This window comes from Symphalangus syndactylus, chromosome 24 (assembly GCF_028878055.3).
Source record: "Symphalangus syndactylus isolate Jambi chromosome 24, NHGRI_mSymSyn1-v2.1_pri, whole genome shotgun sequence".
In the NCBI taxonomy this organism is placed as follows: domain Eukaryota; kingdom Metazoa; phylum Chordata; class Mammalia; order Primates; family Hylobatidae; genus Symphalangus; species Symphalangus syndactylus.
The window spans coordinates 22539103-22555991 of record NC_072446.2 but is presented as its reverse complement, the minus strand read 5'-3'; positions in this window follow the sequence as shown (position 1 = coordinate 22555991).

Below are 16889 nucleotides of genomic sequence, written 5' to 3'. Positions count from 1 at the left end.
CGAGACCAGCCTGGCCAACATGGTGAAATCCCGTCTCTACTAAAAATACAAAAATTAGCTGGGTGTGGTGTCATATGCCTGTAATCCCAACTACTTGAGAGGCTGAGCGCGAGAATCGCTTGAACTCGGGAGGCAGAGGTTGCAGTAAGCCGAGATCATGCCGCTGTACTCCAGCCTGGGCTACAGAGTGAGACTCCGTCTCAAAAAAAAAAAAACTGGGCTTGGTGGAGCGAACCACCAAGGGGATGTTGGATCTAGTGGGGGTAGATACTATGAAGCTGAAAAAAGAATAGGGAAAGCCTCTATATTTTGATCCAGAGCAAACCCCAAATCACTAAGTGAAAAAGAAATCACCGGCAGATGTGCTCCCTTCTGTGGGAGGAAGAGGGATGAAAATCATCAACACGTGATTCATTCTTGTTTGTATTTGCATACGGAGACTCTGGAAGTTAGGACAATATATTAACAAAAGTGGTTCCCTAGTGGGTTGCAGGAGGTAGGATTGGGGTGGATAAGGACTGGAGGGAGGGAGGAAGGGAGCCATTTTTTAAAGATTTTTAAGACGTTTTACTTTGAAATAATTGCAGCCTGACAGAAATTGCTAGAAACAGTAAACTGGAATCGTACATTCAGATTCTTCAATACATTAACATTTTATCATGGATACATCTTCCCTCTCTCCCTAGACACACACACACACATTATTTAGTTCTGAACCATTTGAATTTTTTTTTTTTTTTTCAGATGGAGTCTCGCTGTGTCACCCAGGCTGGAATGCAATGGCACGTCCCGGCTCACTGCAACCTCTGCCTCCTGGGTTCAAGCGATTCTTGTGCCTCAGCCTCCCCAGTGGCTGGAATTACAGGCATGTGCCACCATGCTTGGCTAATTTTTGTATTTTTAGTAGAGAAGGGGGTTCACCATATTGGCCAGGCTGGTCTCGAACTTATGGTCTCAAGTGATCTGCCCACCTCAGCCTCCCAAAGTGCTGGGATTGCAGGTGTGAGCCATGGCGCCTGGCCTGAACCATATGAGAGTAAGTTATAGACACAATGCCCCTTTACTGCTAAATATTTAAGCTATGTGTCCTAAGGATAAGGACATTCTCCCATAGTTTCATGATCAAAATTAGGAAATTTAACATTGGTGCAATGCTACTCTGTAATCCATAGTCATGATCACATTTCTGCAGGTGTCCCAATGATGTCTTTCACAGCATTTTGGGGGGTGTAGCTGCGGGGGAATGACCAGGGTGCAATGCAAGGATCACACATTGCATTCACTTGTACTGACTCTTTTATTTATTTATTTAAAATTTTTTTTCTGACAGAGACAAGGTCTCACTCTGTTGCCCAGGCTGGTCTCGAACTCTTGTGGGTTCAAGCAATCTGCCTGCCACAGCCTCCCAAAGTGCTGGGATTACAGACGTGCCCAGCTACTTGTACTGACTTTTTTTTTTTTTTTTTTTTTGAGTTTCGCTCTTGTTGCCCAGGCTGGAGTGCAATGGCATGATCTCAGCTCACCACACCGTCCACCTCCTGGGTTCAAGCGATTCTCCTGCCTCAGCCTCCTGAGTAGCTCGGATTACAGGCATGTGCCACCACGCCCGGCTAATTTTGTATTTTTAGTAGAGACGGGGTTTCTCCATGTTGGTCAGGCTGGTCTCGAACTCCCAACCTTGGGTGATCCACCCGCCTCGGCCTCCCAAAGTGCTGGGATTAGAGGCGTGAGCCACCGCTCACTTAATCTCTTTTTTTCCCCAAGGCAGCCCTTCACCCTTTCTTTGTCTTTCACAACATCGAAGTTTTTTGAAGAGTACAAGCCAGCTGTTTTGTTGAATGCCCTCCAGTTTTTTTCCTGATGCTTCCTCATAATTACATTTGGGATATGCACTTTGGGCAGAACCACAGAGGCAGCGTGTGTCTTGTTTGGTGCAAGGTGTCATGAAGCACATGAGGTCAGCTCATCCCAGACTGACATCAACTTTGACTGCTTGGTTAAAGTGGGGCCCGCCAGGTCCCTCCTTGCTGAAGTTCCTCTTTTTCCCTTTGCACTCAGTCTCTATCTTGTGAAGAGATACTTGGAGACCATGTGATGCCTCCTAGTATCTCCTCACAGGATACGGAAAGGACCATGTGATCCTATGATGCCTCAAACTTCCATCCACAAGTTTCATCCCTTTCAGGTTCTTTTTGCCTAAATCAATTACATTTTACCATGGTAGTTACCAAATGGTGATTTTCTAACCTCATCATTCCTTCTACTTTACTGGCTGGCTTTCTCCTGCAGGACTTCCCCTCTGTCGGGGCAGCGGCTTAGAGCTGTGGGGTTGGGAGAAATAGGGCTGGGAGCAGCAGGATCTGGCCAGGCCATTAGATATTCCCCGGGGACTTTCTTTAAAACGAGTCCAGGAAATAAACTGGCTATAAAGCCAGTCTCCATGCAAGTGTCAAGGCAGGCAGGTCTGGGGCCAAGGCCATCTCTGGGCACATCTGGGCTGCATTACTGACCTATTGGCTACTTATGGGTATCCTCTGAGCTGGGATGAGGGTCTCCTGGTAGACAGATATCAGGACTGTCCTTGTTCTTCTTTGCTTTCAAATTGTTTATTTTTTCCTTTTTTCTTTTCTTTCTTTTTCTTTTTTTTTTTTTTTTTTTGAGACAGAGTGTCATTCTGTCACCCAGGCTAGAGTGCAGTGGCTTAATCTCTGCTCACTGCAGGATCAACCTCCTGGGCTCAAGAGATCCTCCCAGCTCAGCCTCCTGAGTAGCTGGGACTAAACACACATGCCATCATACCCGCCTAATTTTTGTGTTTTTTGCAGAGATGTAGTTTCGTCATGTTGCCCAGGCTGGTCTTGAACTCCCGGCCTCAAGCTATCCTCCCACCTCAGCTTCCCAAAGTGCTGGGATTACAGTCATGAGCCACTACACTTGGCCCAAATTGTTGGTTTCATAAATGTTACAGGAATGTATTCCCTCCTTTAAAAGAGTGAGAAGGTGACATGTGAAGCTCAAGTGGCATGTGATCAACACTCTCTATCCTTATGCCTTTACTGTCCCCAGCATGACGCCATGGAGATCTTGGTGTACACCTTTGTCAGTTAAAAAAATGAGCAACTATATTTCTTTTCTTTCTCTCTCTTTTTTTTTTTTTTTTTGAGACAGAGCCTCGCTCTGTTGCCCAGGCTGGAGTGCAGTGGCGTGATCTCAGCTCACTGCAACCTCTGCCTCCTGGGTTCAAGTGATTCTCCTGCCTCAGCCTCCAAGTAGCTGGGATTACAGGCGCCCACCACCATGCCCCACTAATTTTTGTATTTTTAGTAGAGATGGGGTTTCACCATGTTGGCCAGGCTGGTCTTGAACTCCTGACCTCAGGTGATCCACCTGCCTCGGCCTCACAAAGTGCTGGGATTGTAGGTGTGAGCCACTGCACCCAGCAAAAAAAAAAAAAAGAGCAAATATATTTCCATGCATACATGGCTCCATCTCACTTACCTGGTTCCACAAGGTCCTCCACCACCTCTGCCTCATCCCTTTCCCCGCCCCCCTCACTCCTTCCAGCCACACCAGGCTCCCTGCCCCCTCAGGGCCTTTGCACTGCCACTCCCTCTGCCAGGAACATACCCCAGAGAGCCACATGGCCACTCACCTCCCATCCCTCCCCCTTTCATTCCAACCCCTTTCCCTGTTGTTATTTTCTCCATCTGACAAAACACTCATTTCCCTGTTCAGAGTTTCTCTGTTGACTGTCTTCCCCCACCAGAATGTCAGCTCCATGCAGGTGGAAATTTTGTCTGCTTCGTTCACTGTGCAGTGATGCCTGGAGTCCCTTTCACATGCGGGAGGCATATGCTCAGGGAAACATTGCTGAAGGATGAGAATGAGTTGTGTGCCTCTCAGAAACACTGTGTGGTCACCATTCTTCTTTTTTTTTTTTTTTGAGATGAAGTCTCCCTCTGTTGCCTAGGCTGGAGTGCAGTAGTGTGATCTCAGCTCACTGCAACCTCTGTCTACCAGGTTCAAGCAATTCTGCCTCAGCCTCCCAAGTAGCTGGGATTACAGGCGCCTGCCACCATGCCTTTTGTTGTTGTTGTTGTTGTCATTTTAGTAGAGATGGGGTTTCACCATGTTGGCCAGGGTGACCTCGAACTCCTGACCTCAGGTAATCCACCTGCCTCAGCCTCCCAAAGTGCTGGGATTACAGGCGTGAGCCACTGCGCCCAGCATTTTTTTTTTTTTTTTTTTTTTTTGAGGCAGAGTCTCACTGTCACCCAGGCTGGAGTGCAGTGGCTCCATCTCAGCTTAATGCCACCTCTGCCTCCTGGCTCCAAATGATTCTCATGTCTCAGCCTCCCAAGTAGGTGGGATTACAGGTGTGTGTCACCAAGCCCAGATAATTTTTTTTGTATTTTTAGTAGAGACGGGGTTTCACCATGCTGGCCAGGCTGGTCTCGAACTCCTGGCCTCAAGTGATCCGCCCACCTCAGCCTTCCAAAGTGCTGGGATTACAGGCATGAGCCACTGCGCCTGGCTCATTTTGAATTTTTGTTTTTGATTTTGCTTGGCTAGACTTCCTTCTGCTGGGAAACCCACAGTTGGGCGATATATTAGTTTCTGAGGGCTGCTCCCACCAAATTCCCATGAACTTGGTGGGAACAGCAGAAGTTTATTCCTTCATGGTCCCAGAGGCCAGAAGCAGGATATCAAGGCATCCACAGGGCTGTTTCCTCCACAGACTCTAGGGTAGACTCCTTCCTTGCCTCTTCTCTGTGTCTCTGTTTCTTTTTTTTTTTTTTTTTTTTTTTTTTTTTTTGAGACGGAGTCTCGCTGTCGCCCAGGCTAGAGTGCGGTGGCGCGATCTCGGCTCACTGCAGGCTCCGCCCCCCGGGGTTCATGCCATTCTCCTGCCTCAGCCTCCTGCGTAGCTTGGACTACAGGCGCCCGCCACCTCGCCCGGCTAATTTTTTGTATTTTTGGTAGAGACGGGGTTTCACCATATTAGCCAGGATGGTCTCGATCTCCTGACCTCGTGATCCACCCGCCTCGGCCTCCCAAAGTGCTGGGATTACAGGCATGAGCCACCGTGCCCGGCCTCTGTGTCTCTGTTTCTCTTTCTTTTTTTTTTGTTTGAGATGGAGTCTCACTCTCTCGCCCAGGCTGCTCACTGCAACCTCCGCCTCCTACTTCAAGCAATTCTCCTGCCTCAGCCTACAGAGCAGCTGGGATTACAGGCGTGCGCCACCACGCCTGGCTAATTTTTGTTTTTTTTTTTTTTTTTTTTTTGAGACGGGGTCTCACTCTGTCTGTCGCCCAGGCTGGAGTGCAGTGGCACGATCTCGGCTCACTGCAAGCTCCGCCTCCCGGGTTCACGCCATTCTCCTGCCTCAGCCGCTCCGAGTAGCTGGGACTACAGGCGCCCGCCACCACGCCCGGCTAATTTTTTGTATTTTTAGTAGAGACGGGGTTTCACCGTGGTCTCGATCTCCTGACCTCGTGATCCGCCCGCCTCGGCCTCCCAAAGTGCTGGGATTACAAGCCTGAGTCACCGCGCCCGGCCTAATTTTTGTATTTTTAGTAGAGAGAGGGTTTCACCATGTTGGCCAGGCTGGTCTTGAACTCCTGACCTCAGGTGATCTGCCCACCTCAGCCTCCCAAAGTGCTGGGATTACAGGCGTGAGCCACCGTGCCTGGTCAGCCGTCTCTCTTTCTCTTAAGACACCAGTCACTGGATGTAGGGGCCACCCTAATCCAGGATGATCTAATCTTTAGTTGATTGCATCCACAAAGATCCTATTTCCAGATAAGCTCACATTCCCAAGTCCTGGGAATTGACTTGAACATATCTCTGGGGTCTACAATTCAACCCCAGGTGTACCAGTGGCTACAACCAAAGGCTTGGCAAGTCTTTCTCAGGGCCTGGAATGAATCCAGCTGCACTTATCTATTTATCTATTTGGAGGTGGGGGTGGGGGGGGGGGTCTCACGCCGTCGCCCAGGTGGAAGTGCAGTGGTGCAATCACAGCACACTGTAGCCTTAAGCAGATCCAGGAACTTTTTATTATTCACTCACCAAACCCTGCAGGAGGGTCAGGAAGGTGGCCTGGAGGAGGGGACCCTTAGAAGGAGACTTGGGAGGTGAGTAGGATTTTGCCTCTATGGCTCCAGGAAGAGAGAGAGAGCCCTAGGTCAAGCTCCACCAAGCCCTGATTGCAGAGGTCACTGCATGAGCAGACACCCCAGGGTTGGGTGACAGCCGCAGAGGGATAGGTCGGCTTGCATCAGGGGCAGGCCATGCGGGCCTCGGATGGGGGAACTACAGATTTATCCTGAGGGCACTGGGGAGCCATGGGAGGGGCTGGCAGGGAGGGGACTGAGTGGGTTTACTCTTTGGAAAGATCACTGGGGCCACTGTGATGGGAGCAGGTCTGGCAGCAGGAAGAGCAGTTGAGGAGGTGGCCACGGCCCCATGATGGTGGCAGATGAGGCAGGGGTGCTGCTTGGCGACGCATGGATGAGCAGACCGAGGGAGGAGACAAGGATGATGCCGGGACAGGATTGTTCACCAAGTGAGGGAAATAAGGACCCAGGGAGGCAAAGAGCAAACACTTAGGCAAATAATAATGACGATGATGGTAACAGAAACACTTCACTCCAGTTCACTACCTGTTTTGCACAGATTATTTAATTTAATCATCACAACAGCCTGAGGCAATATGGGTAGAAGAGAAGGTCCCATAGAGGTTAGGGGCTCTAGAGTCAAACTTCCTGGGTTCAGTCTCTGCTCCATTGCCTACCTGCTGTGTGACCGAGAGCAAGTTGTCCAACCTCTGTGAGTGTCCGTTTTCTTATCTGACAAGCAGCCCCTCCTTCCTGGGGTTGTTGTACAGATTCAGTGAGTAAATCCTTATAAATTGGCCAGCACGGTGGCTCACGCCTGTAATCCCAGCACTTTGGGAGGCCAAGGTGGGCGGATTACCTGAGGTCAGGAGTTGGAGATCAGCCTGACCAACATGGAGAAACCCTGTCTCTACTAAAAATACAAAATTAGCTGGGTGTGGTGGCACATGCCTGTAATCTCAGCTGTTCGGGAGGCTGAGGCAGGAGAATCGCTTGAACCCAGGAGGTGGAGGTTGCGGTGAGCTGAGATCGTGCCATTTGCAATCCAGCCTGGGCAACAAGACAGAAACTCCGTCTCAAAAAAAAAAAAAGAAAGAAAGAAAGAAAAAAAAGAAAAAAAAAAACTTGTAAATTGCTTGCCCTCGGGCCTGGAAGAGTAAGCTTCAGTAAACAGTGGCTGTAACTGTGCCCATTTTACGGATATGAAGAAAGGGAGAGTAGTGAAGCTTTCCAAGTTCATCTAGAGGATAATCCTACAGTTTCAGGCACTCTGCATCTCTCACCAAAGGCTGGGGACCTGAGCTGGCCTGCAGATCCCAGGGTCCGGCATCCTGTGTCATCCCCTGGAATCCTGAGTGCCAGGGCTGGGCAGCCCAGACCTGGAGGAGCCGGGACACTTGCCGTGCACACTTCCTCTCTGGGTACAACCTGAAAGGTCCTCAGGCTAGGGGACCCAGGGCACCAAACTCAATTCTATTTAGCTGGAGCTATGGCCTGAAATAAAAGCTTTAATGGGGCTGAAAAGGTAGCAGCAAGGAGAAATGAAACCCATGTGTCACTCATGGGGGCCCTCAGGACGGGGATCCCTCAGAGAAACCCATCTTTACCCCAGGGAAAGACCCAGCGCTGGGCAGGGGGATTTCCCAAGGCTGTCAATCTTCTGCTTGCAGGTACAAATGCCACCAATGCCTCACTTCGTGACCCCGGATGAGTCCTTGCCTTCTCCAGCTTCACTTTGCAGGTCACCAAAATGTGCTCAACCTTTGACCCAATAGCAAAATAAAAAGCACATTAACACACACATTTTACCCAGCACGTTTCAGTAGAGCAAACAGCATCAACGATCTACATGCCCAGCACAAGTGGATTGTATATGTTACCTGGAGTCCTGGTGTGTTCTGAAAACTTTGCAATTATACATGATTATACAATCCCTAAAATATACATGGTATGTATATTTTTCTCTCTTTTTTTTTTTTTTTTTTTTTGAGACAGGGTCTTGCTCTGTCACGCAGGATGGAGTGCAATGGTGAGATCTCGGCTCACTGCAACCTTGACCTCTCGGGCTCAAGTGACCCTCCCATCTCAGCCTCCTTAGTAGCTGGGACTACAGGTTCATGCCACCATGCCTGACTAATTTTTGTATTATTATGATGATGATTTTTTTGTAGAGACGGGGTCTTGCCACATTGCCCAGGCTGGTCTCAAACTCCTGAGCTCAAGCAATCCTCCTGCCTCAGCCTCCCAAAGTGCTGGGATTACAGGTGTGAGCCACCACGCCCGGCCCATTATATGTATCTCATATGAACAGAGAAAGAATAAGCCTGGCACATGATTAGCAGCCCAAAATGCTTTTTCTTTTTCTTTTTTTTTCTTCTCAAGATGGAGTCTCCTTCTGTCGCCCAGGCTGGAGTGCAATGGCGCAATCTTGGCTCACTGCAATCTCCACCTCCCAGGTTCAAGCAATTCTCCTGCCTCAGCTTCCCGAGTAGCTGGGATTACAAGCATGCACCACCACACCCAACTAATTTTTTTTTTTTTTTGAGATGGAATCTTGCTCTGTTGCCCAGGCTAGAGTGCAATGGTACAATCTGACCTCGCCACAACCTCCACCTCCCAGATTCAAGCAATTCTCCTGCCTCAGCCTCCCCAGTAGCTGGGACTACAGGCGCGTGCCACCATGCCCAGCTAATTTTTGTATTTTTAGTACAGACGGGGTTTCACTATGTTGGCCAGGCTGGCCTCGAACTCCTGACCTCATGATCTGACTGCCTTGGCTTCCCAAAGTGCTGGGATTACAGGCGTGAGCCACAGCGCCCGGCCCCAAAATATTTCTTGAACAATTAAATGCATGAACGAATGAGTGCTCAGTACTCAGTGAATATTTGTTGACAGAAAGGAAAGGAGAAAAAGAAAGGAAAAAAGGAAGGGTCTGGAAGGTTTGTACCCACAGTCACTGTGATTTTCTGGGAGAGGAGGCTGAGGCAATGCCGAGGAGGAGGGCATTTCCTGTTAGGTAATTTTTATCCTCTTCTGCGTCTGTATTATGATAGCTTCCCCACAGGGAGCATCTTTTAGTTCACAAGCAAGCAGTCAATAGTCCCACGGACAAACTCCATTGTCACATGTTGCCTTGAGAAGGTGCTGACAGACAGAAAAAGCAGTTTGCCAAGCAGCCTGAAAAAATGATATGGCCGCATTTCTTTTTCTCAGAGAGTCTCCCTCCATCGCCCAGGCTGGAGTGCAATGGCACCATCTCGGCTCACTGCAACCTCCGCCTTCTGGGTTCAAGCAATTCTCCCACCTTAGCCTCCTGAGTAGCTGGAACCACAGGTGCATGCCACTACACCTGGCTAATGTTTGGTAGAGATGAGGTTTCACTATGGTGCCCAGCTGGTCTTGAACTCCTGAGCTCAGGCGATCCACATACCTCAGCTTCCTAAAGTGCTGGGATTGCAGGCGTGAGCCACTGCGCTTGGCCAAGGCCCCATTTCTGTAAAATTTTACCTCTAGCTTTATCCATCCTTGCTTTCACACAGAGGGAAGCGCCTGTCCGCCCTGGGGGTCAACAGTGGTTCTGTCTGGATAGTGGGGTGGCTGGGGTTAAGTTTTCTTTTTTATAGGTCTCCGAATTTCTGTAATGAGCATGCACCAGGCATGGGTTTTGGGTTTTCACAGGCTCACACCTTTAATTCCAGCACTTTGGGAGGCTGAGGCAAGGAGGATCCCTTAAGGCTAGGAGTTCAAGGCCAGCCTGGGCAAAATAACGGGACCCCGCCTCTACCAAAAATAGTAATAGTAAGGAGTATGTATTTTTCTTTTTAAACAGAAACACGCACACAGAAGAAACACGTGCAACACTTGGCAATGTCCTGGGACGTAGGGGGTCTGGCACTCTGCAGTCATGGCCACCCTGTCAATCTTGAGGGCCATGGAGTGACATTTGGGTGCCCTGTGGTGCCCACCCTGAGCACTGCCAGTGAACTGAATTCATCCTCCACCTCGGTATCTATGGACAGCTCATTCTTCAACCCTGGGAGGCCGATATTCACCAAGACCGATATTCACCAAGACCACGAATATTCACCCAGACTACTAATCTTCACCAAGACCACAAATCTTCACCTTGCAGGCACTCACTGCTATGACTCAATCATTCCAGGGAATGAGCTGCGTGGGGTGACAGCCCCTTCGAGAGAGTCAGGGGCTGAGCTCAGAAAAGACAAAGGACTTGTCCAAGAATGCACAGCCATTAGATAAGTGGTGGCACCAGGGTTTTTTTTTTTTTTCCTTTCTTTCTTTTTTTTTTTTTGAGATGGAGTTTTGCTCTTGTCGCCCAGGCTGCAGTACAGTGGCGCGATCTTGGCTCACCACAACCTCCGCCCCGTGGGTTCAAGCGATTCTCCTGCCTCAGCCTCTCAAGTAGCTAGGATTACAGGCATGTGCCACTACGCCTGGCTAATTTTTGTATTTTTAGTAGAGACAGGGTTTCTTAGGCCGGGTGCAGTGGCTCACACCTGTAATCCCAGCACTTTGGGAGGCTGAGACAGGCGGATCACCTGAGGTCGGGAGTTCAAGACCAGCCTGACCAACATGGAAAACCCTGTCTCTACTAAAAATACAAAATTAGCCAGGCGTGGTGGTGGGCGCCTGTAATCCCAGCTACTTGGGAGGCTGAGGCAGGAGAATAGCTTGAACCCAGGAGGCAGAGGTTGTGGTGAGCTGAGATCACGCCACTGCACTCTAGCCTGGGCAACAAGAGAGAGACTCTGTCTCGAAAATAATAACAATAATAATAAAAAGAGACAGGGTTTCTCCATGTTGGTCAGGTTGGTCTGAACTCCCGACCTCAGGTGACCTGCCCGCCTCGGCCTCCCAAAGTGCTGGGATTACAGGCGTGAGCCACTGCGCCCAGCTGGCACCCGGATTTTTTTTTTTTTTTTTTTTGAGATAGAGTCTCACTCTGTCACCCAGGCTGGAGTGCAGTGGTGCAATCTCGGCTCACTACAACCTCCACCTCCCGGGTTCAAGTGATTCTCCTGCCTCAGCCTCCCAAGTAGCTGGGACTACAGGCACATACCACTACAACTGGTTATTTTTATTTTTTTTATTTTTTGTATTTTTAGTAGAGACAGAATTTCACTGCGTTATCCAGGCTGGTCTCAATCGCCTGACCTCATGATCCACCCACCTCGGCCTCCCAAAGTGCTGGGATTATAAGCATGAGCCACTGCACCCGGCCCCGCACCAGGATTTTTAAAAATGGCTGTGTTGAGATATAACTCACATACCACACAATTCATCCACTTAAAGGCTACATCCACTTAAAGGATATTCAGTAGGCTTTAGTATCTTCACAAGGTTGTGCAACCATCATCCATATCTAATTCTAGAACATTGCATCACCTGAAGAGGAAACCCCATAGCCATGAGCAGTCACTCCCCATTTCCTCCTCCTCTCAGCTCCTGGCAACAACTAATCAGCTTTCTGTTTCTATGGCTTTGCCTATCCTAGACATTTCATAGAAATGGCATCATAGTAATGGATCATACAAGTCATCACGTGGTCTTTAGTGTCTGGCTTCTCTCATGTAGCGTAATGTTTTTGAGGTTCATCCATGTTGCAGTGCACAACAGAACTTCATTATTTTTGTGTCTGGATGAATACAGCACATGCTATTTGTTCATTCATCAACTGATGGACATTTGGGTTCATAAGTGGAAACACTTTGGGGCTATTATGAAGAATGCAGCTGTGAACATTCCTGTCCAGGTTTGTGTGTGGACTACAAGCAACATATGAGAGAGCTGAAGTTGTTCTGCATCCTTCTCAGCACTTGTCATTATCAGTTTTATTTATTTATTTATTTTTTTGAGATGAAATCTGATTGTCACTCAGGCTGGAGTGCAATGGTGCGACCTCGGCTGACTACAACGTCTGTCTCCTGGGTTCAAGCGATTCTCCCACCTCAGCCTCCCAAGTGGCTGGGATTACAGGCACGTGCCACCACTCCTGGCTAATTTCTGTATTTTTAGTAGAGACGGGGTTTCGCCATGTTGGCCAAGCTAGTCTCAAACTCCTGACCTCAGGTGATCCACCCGCCTCGGCCTCCCAAAGTGCTGGGATTACAGGCATGAGACACTGCACCCAGCCCAGTTTTAATGTTTTGTTTTTGTTTTTTGGGGACAAGGTCTCGCTCTGTCACCCAGGCTGAAGTGCAGTGGCATGATCACAGCTCACTGCAGACTCGACCTCCCGGGCTCAAATGATCCTCCCACCTCATCCTCCTGAGTAGCTGGGACCACAGGTGTGCACCACCATGCCTGGGTAATTTTTTAATTTTTTGTAAAGATGAGGGTCTTGCTATGCTGCCCAGGCTGGTTTCAATCCCCTGGGCTCAAGTGAGCCTCCCGCCTCAGCCTCCCAAAGTGCTGGGATTACAGGGATGAGTCACCACACCTGGCCTGTTTTTATCTTTTATTTTAGCCATTTTAGTAGCTGTGTGTGCGTAACAGTTTTCGCAAGATGTAATTGACAAATAGTAAAGTGCCATATATAAAGTACAAAATTTGATAACTTTTTTTTTATCTTGGGAAATAAAGGAGTGGCATTTGTGGGTCACATAGTAACTCTCTTTAGACACCAAAATTTGAATGGGATCTGTCCTGTGGCAGGGCCAGGGTCACTTCTGCTGGCAGAGTCCACTGCCTTGGGAAGGAGAAGCTGAGCCCTGGCTCTCATCCCGACTGTCTTCTCTGGGAAGGGGACAAGTCTGCAGAAGGTTTGAGGATCCAGCTCTGAGCCCCTGCAATCATAGCTCAGTCCTTCCTGCATTCACCACATGTGCACTCAGTCCTAAGGTCGCCGGGCCAGGAGTGACACAACAGGGAACAGACAAGTCCCTATTCTCAGGATGCTGACAACTCACCTTGGCTTGAGAAGGACACAGCCTTGGGCCAGGCGCGGTCGCTCACGCCTGTAATGCCAGCATTTTGGGAGGCCAAGGTGGGTGGATCATGAGGTCAGGAGATCAAGACCAGCCTGGCCAACATGGTGAAACCCCGTCTCTACTAAAAATAGAAAAATTAGCCAGGCGTGGTGGCGTGCGCCTGTAGTCCCAGCTACTCGGGAGGCTGAGGCAGGAGAATTGCTTGAACCCGGGAGGCAGAGGTTGCAGTGAGCCGAGATCAGGCCACTGTACTCCAGCCTGGGCAACAGAGCGAGACTCTGTCTTAAAAACAAGAAGATCGTGCTGTTTGAGAAGGATACAGTCTGTCCGGGGTCCTGGCTGAGGCAAAGCAACTGGTTCTGGAGCCCAGGAACAGGTTCTCCCTGCAGCCCTCCAGAGAAGCACAGCGCTGTTACTATCACACCTCCATTCAGACACATGAGGAGGCCCAAGTCCCAGAGGAATGAGGGATTTGCCCAAGGTCATTCCAGGTGATAATGGCTGAGCAGGGATTTGAACACATTTCTCAGGGAAGGGAGTGATGTTGCCCGGGAAGAGTGCAGGGTGCTATGGGAGAGCCATGGGGGGCACCAGCTTAGTCAGGGACTTGGGGATATTAGGCGGAGCCTTCCCAGAGATGGAAGAAGTAGGAGTTACCCAGGCAAAGATAACTGGAAGAGGGGGAGGAAGTTGCAGGCAGAGAGCATGACAAGTGCCAAGGTCCTGGGGTGGGGAAATACTTGGGGTGTTCAAGAAATGGCAAGAGGTCAGTGTGGCTGGGGGAGAGAGGTAGGAGGAAGGCGGGCAGGGGCTGGCATCCCCCGGGCCTCATAGACCACAGCCAAGGGCCAGGCGTTTGGATTTTATTCTAAGCTGTGGGAAGCCACCAGGGGATTTTATGCAGAGGAGTGACTTCCCTCTGGCTGCGTGTGGGAAATAGGCTGTGGGGACTGAAGGAAGTGGGAGGCCAGGGAGGAGGCACCTGCAGCTTGTGGCTTTCCCTGGCAGGTCAGCGAGAGGAAGAAGGGGTGGGAGCTGTCTTTGTGGATGGGCTGGGTGGGGTTGGAGAGTGAGTGAATGCAAGGACCAGGATGGAGAAGGGTTGCAGCCCTCATGAAAGGGTCGGGGGATGGTGGCACCAAGACTGGGTGCCCAGGGGAAGAGACAGGGAGGAAAATGTAGAAATGCATTTCTTTCTTTCTTTTTTTTTTTTTTTTGAGACAGAGTCTCGCTCTATAGCCCAGGCTGGAGTGCAATGGCACGATCACAGCTCACTGCAACCTCTGTCTCCTGGGTTCAAGTGATTCTCCTGCCTCAGCATCCAGAGTAGCTGAGATTACAGGCGCCCGCCACCTTAACCAGCTAATTTTTGTATTTTAGTAGAGACAAGATTTCACCATGTTGGCCAGGCTGGTCTCGAACTCCCGACCTTAGGTGATCCACCCACCTCAGCCTCCCAAAGTGGTGGGATTACAGGCGTGAGCCACTGCGTCCAGCTGCATTTCTTTCTTTTTTTGAGACAGAGTTTCGCTCTGTCGCCCAGGCTGGAGTGCAGTGATGCAATCTCAGCTCAGTGCAACCTCCACCTCCTGGGTTCGGGCGATTCTCCTGACAGCCTCCCAAGTAGCTAGGATGACAGGTGTGCCTCACCCTACCCGGCTAATTTTTGTATTTTTGGTAGAGACGGGGGCTGGTCTTCAACTCCTTACCTCAAGTGATCCACCCACCTTAGCCTCCCAAAGTGCTGGGATTACAGGCGTGAGCCACGGCGCCCAGCAAAGGCTTTTTAGAAAAATAAAAACAAGGCCGGGCGTGGTGGCTCACGCTTGTAATCCCAGCACTTTGGGAGGCCGAGGCGGGCGGATCACGAGGTCAGGAGATCGAGACCATGGTGAAACCCCGTCTCTACTAAAAATACAAAAAATTAGCCGGGCGTGGTGGCAGGCGCCTGTAGTCCCAGCTACTCGGAGAGGCTGAGGCAGGAGAATGGCGTGAACCTGGGAGGCAGAGGTTGCAGTGAGCCGAGATCGTGCCACTGCACTCCAGCCTAGGGGACAGAGCGAGACTCCGTCTCAAAAAAAAAAGAAAAATAAAAACATAGGGGCCCAAGGGACAAGAAAGAATTCCTCTAAGTACAGGGTCTTCCACAATCTATCAATCAATCTATCTATCTATCTATTTTTTTTTTTTTTTTAGAAATGGGATCTTACCCTGTTATCCAGGCTGGAGTACAGTGGCACAATCATGGCTCACTGCAGCCTCAAACTTCTGGGCTTAAGCTATCTTCCTGCCTCAGCCTCCTGAGACTACAGGCATGTGCCACCACCCCTGGCTAATTTTTTTAAATTGTATTTTAGAGATGGGGTCTTGGTATGTTGCCCAGGTTGGTCTTGAACTCCTAGCCTCAAGTGATCCTCCTGCCTCAGCCTCCCAAGTAGCTGGGATTATAGGCCCTAGCCACTGTGCCTGGCTCAGAGTATTTTTAAGCACAAATACAGATGTGTTAGCACCTGTGTCTGGTGGCTTCCGTGGAGGAAACTTGGGGTTTGTTTCAGGGCGGGAAGGAGACTGACTTGTTACATTTTTTTCTTTCTTGAACTGTCTGGATTAAAAAAAAAAACTTTAATGAAAGCATGACAATATAAAAGATGCACAGATCAGAAGTGTCCATCCCAAAAAACAAAAAAGACCAGAAGTGTTCATCTCAATGCCTGTTTTCAACATGAACCCATCTGTGTGACCAGCACCTAGATCAAGAAACAAAACATTTCAGTCCCACACAAATTAGCTTCTTTTTAATTATTATTATTTATTTTGATTTTTGATTTTTTTAGAGACAGGATCTTGCTCTGTTGCCCAGGCTGGAGTGCAGAGGTGCAATCATAGCTTATTGCAGCCTTGAACTCCTGAGCTCAAGTGATTCTCCTGCCTGAGCCTCCCGTGTAGCTGGGACTACAGGCACACACCACCATGCCTGGCTAATTTATTTTTCATAGATACAGGGTCTTGATATGTTGCCTAGGCTAGTTTCAAACTCCTGGGTTCAAGCAATCCTACCGCCTCAACCTCCCAAGGGGCCACCATGTCTGGCTTTCGTAAGTTTTTTTTTTTTTTTTTTTTTTTTGAGACAGGATCTCGCTTGGTTGCCCAGGCTGGAGTTCAGTGGCTGGATCATAGCTCACTGCAGCCTTAACCTCCTGGGCTTAAGTGATCCTCCCACCTCAGCCTCTCAAACTGTTGGGATTACAGGCGTGAGCCACCACACCCGGCCACAAGTTCGTTATCAGACACGTTTTCTTTCTAGTCTGTGGGGATTGCTTTTCTGATTATCCTTTGCCCAGCTTTTTGTTGGGCTATTGAATGGTCTTACTGATGTTGAAGACGGCTTTGTATTTCTTTTTTTTTTTTTTTGAGACGGAGTCTTGCTCTGTTGCCCAGGCTGGAGTGCAGTGGCGCAGTCTTGGCTCACATCAAGCTCCACCTCCCGGGTTCACGCCATTCTCCTGCTTCAGCCTCCCGAGTAGCTGGGACTACAGGCCCCCGCCACCACGCCCGGCTAATTTTTTTTTTTTTTATTTTTAGTGGAGACGGGATTTCACCATGTTAGCCAGGATGGTCTCCATCTCCTGACCTTGTGATCCACCCGCCTCGGCCTCCCAAAGTGCTAGGATTACAGGCGTGAGCCACCGCACCCGGCCTGTATTTCTTTCAATCTTCAATTTCCAGCTACAAACTCCACCTCCCTCACTCAGGAGGTTGAGTTGGGGGTGTGGAAAGAGAAACATTGTGTAATCCAGGAACAAATTCTATCTCTGCCCT